Genomic DNA, 7,083 nt, shown 5'->3' on the forward strand with positions numbered 1-7,083 from the left:
GAACCTGGGCCCCCTGCATTGGGAGCTCCAAGTCTTAGCCACTGGACCACCAGAGAAGTTCAAATAACAAATACTGAGAGTTTACAATGTGTCCAAAATTCTAAGCACTTTTAATGAATGATCTCATTGCTTGTTTGTTTAATTGTGGGAAAATATATATAAAATTTGGAGTAGAAAATGGCAACTGTCCTACTCCAGGCTTCAATATTCTTGCCTGGAAAGTTATATGGACTGAGGAGCCTGATGGGCTACAGTCCATGGGGTTGCAAAGAGCCTGACACAGCTGAGCTACTGAGCACGCACACATTCACACACAATACTCACTACTTGAGCCATTTTTAAGTGTACCGTTCAGTGGTAGTGAGTAAGTTCTAAATGTTGTGTCACCATCATCACTGCCCATCTCCAGAAATTCTTCATTATCCCGAACAGAAACTCTATTCCCAATAACTCCTCATTACCTCTCTCTTTCCAGGCTTCCTGGTGGCTCGGATGGTAAAGCATCCGTCTGCAATATGGGAGACCTGGGTTTGATACCTGGGTTGGGAAGATCCCCTGGAGGAAGGCATGGAAACCCACTCCAGTATTCTTGCCTGGAGAATCCCCATGGACAGAGGAGCCCGACAATCTCTATTCTACTTTTTCTCTCTATGAAATTGCCTATTCTATGTATCTCATGTAAGTGGAATAGTACAATATTTGTCCTTTTGTGACTGGCTTATTTCACTTGGCATAATTCTTTAAAGTTCACCCATACTATAGTATGTATCAGAATTTCATTCATTTTCTTTTTTGACAAGAAAGTAGGATTTATTGGTGGGTGTGAGTAAGGAGGGGACAAGGCTCTCATATATGGGGGGCCTGCCATTTGACCAGGGGGCCACAATTAGGGACAAATTTGACCCCACAGCCATCCAGGATGAGTCACTTTCCTGCCACTATGTTTTCAGGTTCACCAGCATTAAACTTAGTAAATCCCCACTTCTTGGAGACATGGATCTTCTGGTGGCCCAGGAACTTGAACTTGGCCCTGTTAGGGTCTCAGTCACATGCTCCTTGTTTTGTAGCTTGGTACGGATAGACACTATGACTTGGTCAATGTGAACCTTGGCTACTGTGCCCAGGGGCTTTCCAAAGGCACTGCACACACCTATCTGGAGCCTAGACTGGGGACAGCATGCCAGTCATGAATGTCCACTGGCAAGGGCTGACTCCAGGCTTCCTTAGGGCAACCCATAGAGGCCATAGGCTGCATACACTAAAAAGGAGGCTGCTGTTTGCAGACATTGCACACCAGGACCCCACAGGGAAAAGAGCAGAATTTCATTCCTTTTCAAAGCGGAAAGATATTCCACTATATGTACATATTATGTTTTATTGATTTGTTCATCTCTTAATGGACATCTGGGTTGTTTCCACCTTTGGTCTCTTGTGAATGATACTCTTTAAAACTTTTTTAATGGAAGATGCCAAACTTATGCAAAAGCAGACCAAAAGAATGTGATAAACTCCCACGTACAATAATTATCCTGGGCTTCCCTGGTGGCTTAGTGGTAAAGAATCTGCCTGCCAATGCAGGAGACATGGGTTTGATCAGTCAGGAAGATTCCCTGGAGAAGGATTTGGCAACTGACTCCAGTGTTCTTGCCTGGGAAATCCCATGAACAGGGGAGCCTGGTGGGCTACAGTCCATAGGGTCACAAAAGAATTGGATACAACTTAGGGACTAAACAACTATAATTATCAACTCATGACCAATCTTGTTTCATTTATATCCATACATAATTCTCCAACCCATATTATTTTGAAGACCATCTCAAATATCATAAATGCTATAGTTGTTCACATTTTACAAATAGAAGGACATAGAGAAGTTAATTATGTTACCAAGGTTACAGAGCTCCTAAGAGATGCAGCCAGGATTTAAATTCAGGCAGTGCGATGGCTGAGCCCACACTTGTGTCTTTGCTACACCTGTGCGTGTGTTTGCATAAACACACACACATGCATCAGGTCAACTCTGGGAATGTTGGAAAAGTGCATTTGGAAAAGTTTGCCTCTACCTACATTTTTCCTAAACTTGGATGTTGCCTGGAATCTGGAATAGATAGGCATGAGCTTGAGGTCTGAGGTCTTAGTTACAAGTAGAGTTGGTGATCTCCAATCTCCAGAGCTGCTGTGAGGATTAAGTGAGATAAAGTCAGTGAAAGTGCCAGGCCCTTCCTAGTATGTGGCAGGAGATCATTACGTGTGATTTCACATCCTCTCCTCGGGCAGGGGGTTGTGTTGGGGGCAGGCCTACCTTCCCTCCACAGACGCAGATGTCAAGAAAACATGCTGTATCAGAGTATGACTCTCAGAGGTCAATGTGTAACCACTGCTGGGGGATTTGTGTTGTGAAATAAGGGATTTTATCCTTTGGTCTTGTGGTGCAGGCTGTGGGTGAGTGCAGAACAGAGGTGCTGCAATTCTTTCTGGCCTCTGAAATCACATATGTATGTGTATGCATGCGTGTGCACAAGTGTGTAAGACAGGCTGGTAAGTAAGTTCAGGCTTCATTCTCTGCCCAGAGCATTAATTGCTTTCTTTTCTATAAAGAATTGTGTTCAAAACAAGCAACTACTTTCTCTATCTCCGTTTGCTCTTACTGGCTAAAACAGGAAGCAAAGCCCTGTTTTGGGACCCTTGTCATTTTCTGGTCCAAGGACACAAAGCTACAGGCTGGAGGTCTGAGTTCAGACAGGTCCTGGCAAGTGCTGCTCATCTTATTCTAAATTTCTGTAGTCAGGCCCCTTGAGTTAACTTGGGAAGGGCCTGCAGAGCTCCACGGACAACTGAGCAGGACTCACTGACTTACAACAAAGAAGTCTCAGGTACCCTCATAATGCCCCTGCAGAGGAGGCTTGGGAGGTGGGGCACTGCAGCCTTCAGCGTATTAAGTGACAGTCTGATTGGCTGTTTCCTCTTCCTGGAATGCCCCTTTCTGATTTTGCCCATGGAAGTAATATTGGGTTGGTCAAAAATTTTGTTCAGGCTTTTCTGTAACATCTTATGAAAAAAAAAAAAAACCCAAAAGAACATTTTGGCCAATGCAATATAATCCTTTAATGCCAAGCTCAAATACCACCTCCTCCACGAAGCTTTTCCTACATCACCACCCACTGCCACCCACTCCCACTGCCATACAGAGTAATCTCTCTCACTCTGAACCCTTATGGCATCATTTTTGTACCCTTTGAGGCATTTTCGCTGCTTTATCTCTGTACTATCTGAATACCAGTATTAACTGATAGATCAAAGTGAGTTCCTTGAGAAGGGGAATTATTTCATCTGTTCCTTTTACTGTTCAGACCTCTTCATAGGCACATAATTAGCAACCAATAAATATCTGCTGAACAAATATTTCAGGACAGTGACACATAGTAGGCATCCAGCAAATGCATACTGAGTGTAATGACATCCCTCTCCCATGACTAGAATTTGTAAGAGACTTTTTACCCTACCCTTGATATTTAGATGGAAACCAATTCCACATAACCCTTTGAGTTCTAAAATCTGTCAAAACTTCAATGGAAATAACCATAAAACTTGCCTTGAGGTAGCATGTGAGATGGTCTCAAGGTGTTTCAAATATTCTAGTATTTCAAAATGTGTCACTGTCTTTGTGTATATAATATCCCAGCTGTCTCCAGAAGAACTTGAAGTGTCACAAAGTAGAGTGCGTGTGTGATGATTTAAGATTATATCAATCAACATTTGGTTATCAGATTTTTCCCGCTTATCAGCAGAATAATCACTGGTATTTGGTATTTGTAACAGTGACTCTGCAGCTCCCCAAGAAACAAAAACACCTTGCTTAAAGATACAATGTCTCCAGAAACAAGCTTTTTAAAGGCCACTTACACCATTTAAAAATATACAATTCTGTGGTATTAATCACATTCATATTGTGGTACAACCATCACCACTATCCATCTTCAGAATTTTTTCATCATTCCAAACAAAAACTCAATCCCCAGTAAACTGTAACTTCCTATTCTCCCCTCCCTTCTGTCCCTGGTAATCTCTATTATACTTTCTGTCCCCATGGATTTGGCTATTCTAGGAACCCCATACAACGGAACCACACACTATTTGTCCTTTTGTGATTGGTTTACTTAGCATCATGTAGTCAGGTTCATCCATGTTGAACATGCCTCAGAATCTCATTCTTTTTAAGGCTGAATAATATTCCATGGCTTCCTTGGTGGTTCAGAAGGTAATGAATCTGCCTGTAATGCAGGAGATGTGGGTTTGATCCCTGGGTCAGGAAGATCCCCTGGAGGAGGAAATAGCAATCCACTCTAGTATTCTTGTCTGGAAAATCAATATTTCAAACAGGGTCAAACCCCTGTTTCCTGCTTCTCCTGCATTGGCAGGTGGATTCTTAACCACTGAGCCACCTGGGAAGCACAGAATACCTTTATTTATTTATTTGGCTGTGCTGGGTCTTAGTTGTGGCATGCAGGATCTAGTTCCCTGATTAGGGATCAAACCCAGGTCCCCTGCATTAGGAGCTCAGAGTTTGAGCCACTTAGCCAGCAAGGAAGTCCCTTATTCTCATTTGTCAACACTATATCCACGGTAACTTCCCACTAACCAGAAAATTTGAGTGATTAGAATACCCCATTCCACCATCAGGCTTGGCAAGGACCTTTCTTGGAATATGTGGTCATGGGCAATAGGCAGAGACGGGGAATGATGCCCCTGTCCCAGGAGTGGACATGGGCCACACGGAGGCGGATGACAGGGCCACAGTGGCATATTAGTAACGTGCCCAGCACGTTGGTCCAGACAGATGTGCATTAACAAATCCCACCCCTCCCCACCCTCACCTCAACCCTGTCACTCCTCTAGCTGTTAGCCTGGGCTGCTTCTCCAAAAAGGTACGTACTTGAACATTTGTTCTGAATTAAGCTTGGCTCCAATTAAACTGTTATCATGTATATGGAGCTCAGATTACAGAGGCTGCCTTTGGCCAGTGAATGGTATTGCCCTGGCTGCTCAGAGAGGTGGAAAATTCTGAGGCCCCTCCAGCACTGTTTCAGGAAAAATGCTCTGAGTGGTGTGGAGAGGGGCCAGCTGGTGATGTCAAGGGATTTATGAAAGAGATTACAAGACCTTTTAAGGGAATGAGGCAGTTGCTAATGATGGAAAACTGCTAAAGCTGGACCTGGATACAGCCTGCACATTTAATGTGTTAGTTATCCTGAAATGCTTGTGCGTTTTAAAAAACATAGTGCCACTCCCTTGGTGTGCACTTCAAAAGACAACATTAGCCTGTGGAGAGAAGAACCTGTTATGTTAATCAAAGTCTGGGGTAACTGAGACTGAACTCACACACACGAAGCCCCAGGTGAGTGATACAGGACCTGGGAAGGAAAATTAAACGCTGAAATGGACCTGGGTGCACTGCACATCTATATTTTTCTTTGTTATTTTTTTAAAGCACACTAGTAGGGGGTCTGGAGGAAGCTTTATTTTTTAAGTAGCTACAAAGCTGCTTAAAAGATTTACACCTCCAGAGAGAGATCTGAAAATAAAATATTTACTTATATTGCATTTCCAAGTGTTTGCCTAGTCTTTTCACAACCCTTGTGTCATCCTTTCTTAAGAATGTGGCTTTTATAAGGAGGAACCAGGATCATTTACAGTGACAGGGTAGATTTATTAATAATTGAGTAGACAAGCTCCAACTTTAACAGTTGGGCTTACTTGGTATTTTAAATAGATAACTAATGAAAAGTCATCCCAGATTTAGGAACAGAGACTCAAGTTTGGAGGGGTAAAAGTGAAGGCTCTAGAAATCAATTTTCAGTGGAGCAGTTAAACTAAAGAAATTCTCTTTGCCATTATGGAGCTCTAAAACAAACCAATGAGCAAACAAACAAATAAACAAAACAGAACTAAGGGCCCACATAAATAAGACTCAAACTGCCAGTCCAGGAGAAGGCCCAAAGCTCAGTGGGCTAGAAGCAAGAACTGGAAACTGGCATCTGCAAGCGAGCCGTGTGGAGGCACTTTGGGACCCACTATCCTAAGGCATAATTGGTTGCAGCCTTATCTGTTTTCACCATTATTTATTTGTGCACAGAGGAGAACAGCACAAGGGCTGGCTGGCCCACTCCTCGCATGCTCTTATAATATGGAAAATCCAATCACCTAGCTTTAAGTGCCATTGTTCAATTGTAGCTTAAACAAAAGGGTCAGGAAACATATGTTGTTTTCTTATACTTTTTTGGTGGGGGTGGGGAGGAGGGTAATCTCTCTGAATTAGCACCCTGGGTCATATCCCAGTTCAAACATTTCCCACGGAAGGCTGTAATGATCTCAGCCCCACATTGAAGCCCTCCTTTGCTGCCTCCAGACTGGCTGGTAGTCTTATCACCCTGTGCCCCAGGAAGAACTCTCCATCCTGCAAGCTTATCTCCTCACTGTCCGCTGAAGACACTTTGCAGATTAAGGTCTCTACAGACCGTGTTTCTGTGTCTTCTGCTCACCTCCTGCTCTGTTGTTTACTAAAATCCTTTCCCTTTTCCAAGCTGGATTGAAGCCTCACCTCTTTCTTCTTCTTCTCCCTCCCATCCAATCTGGATGACTGTTCTTTCTGTTTAATTGAACTACAGTTGGGGTTCCCTGGTGGCTCAGTTGGTAAAGAATCTGCCTGCAATTCAGGACACCTGGGTTCAATCCTTGGGTTGGGAAGATCCCCTGGAGAAGGGAATGGCTATGCACTCCAGTATTCTGGCCTGGAGAATACAGTCCATGGGGTCACAAAGAATTGGACACAACTGAGTGACTTTCCAAATAGGAAAAGGAGTACATCAAGGTTGTATATTGTCACCCTGCTTATTTTACTTGTATGCAGAGTACATCATGAGAAATGCTGGGCTGGAAGAAACACAAGCTGGAATCAAGATTGCCAGGAGAAATATCAATCAGATATGCAGATGACACCACCCTTATGGCAGAAAGTGAAGAGGAACTCAAAAGCCTCTTGATGAAAGTGAAAGAGGAGAGTGAAAAAGTCGGCTTAAAGCTCAA

The 7,083-nt window shown here is 43.3% G+C and overlaps 1 non-coding gene across 1 annotated transcript; it reads right to left on the reverse strand.

Annotated features, from left to right (window-relative positions):
* Positions 1 to 1,205: 1,205 nt before the first annotated feature.
* LOC138431616 (small nucleolar RNA SNORA70) lies at positions 1,206 to 1,337 on the reverse strand. The gene has a single exon (XR_011253770.1). It is a non-coding gene; the product is annotated as a small nucleolar RNA SNORA70 (small nucleolar RNA).
* Between the last annotated feature and the right edge of the window lie 5,746 nt (positions 1,338 to 7,083).

The sequence above is a fragment of the Ovis canadensis genome, chromosome 1 (genome assembly GCF_042477335.2).
Source record: "Ovis canadensis isolate MfBH-ARS-UI-01 breed Bighorn chromosome 1, ARS-UI_OviCan_v2, whole genome shotgun sequence".
Classification (NCBI taxonomy): domain Eukaryota; kingdom Metazoa; phylum Chordata; class Mammalia; order Artiodactyla; family Bovidae; genus Ovis; species Ovis canadensis.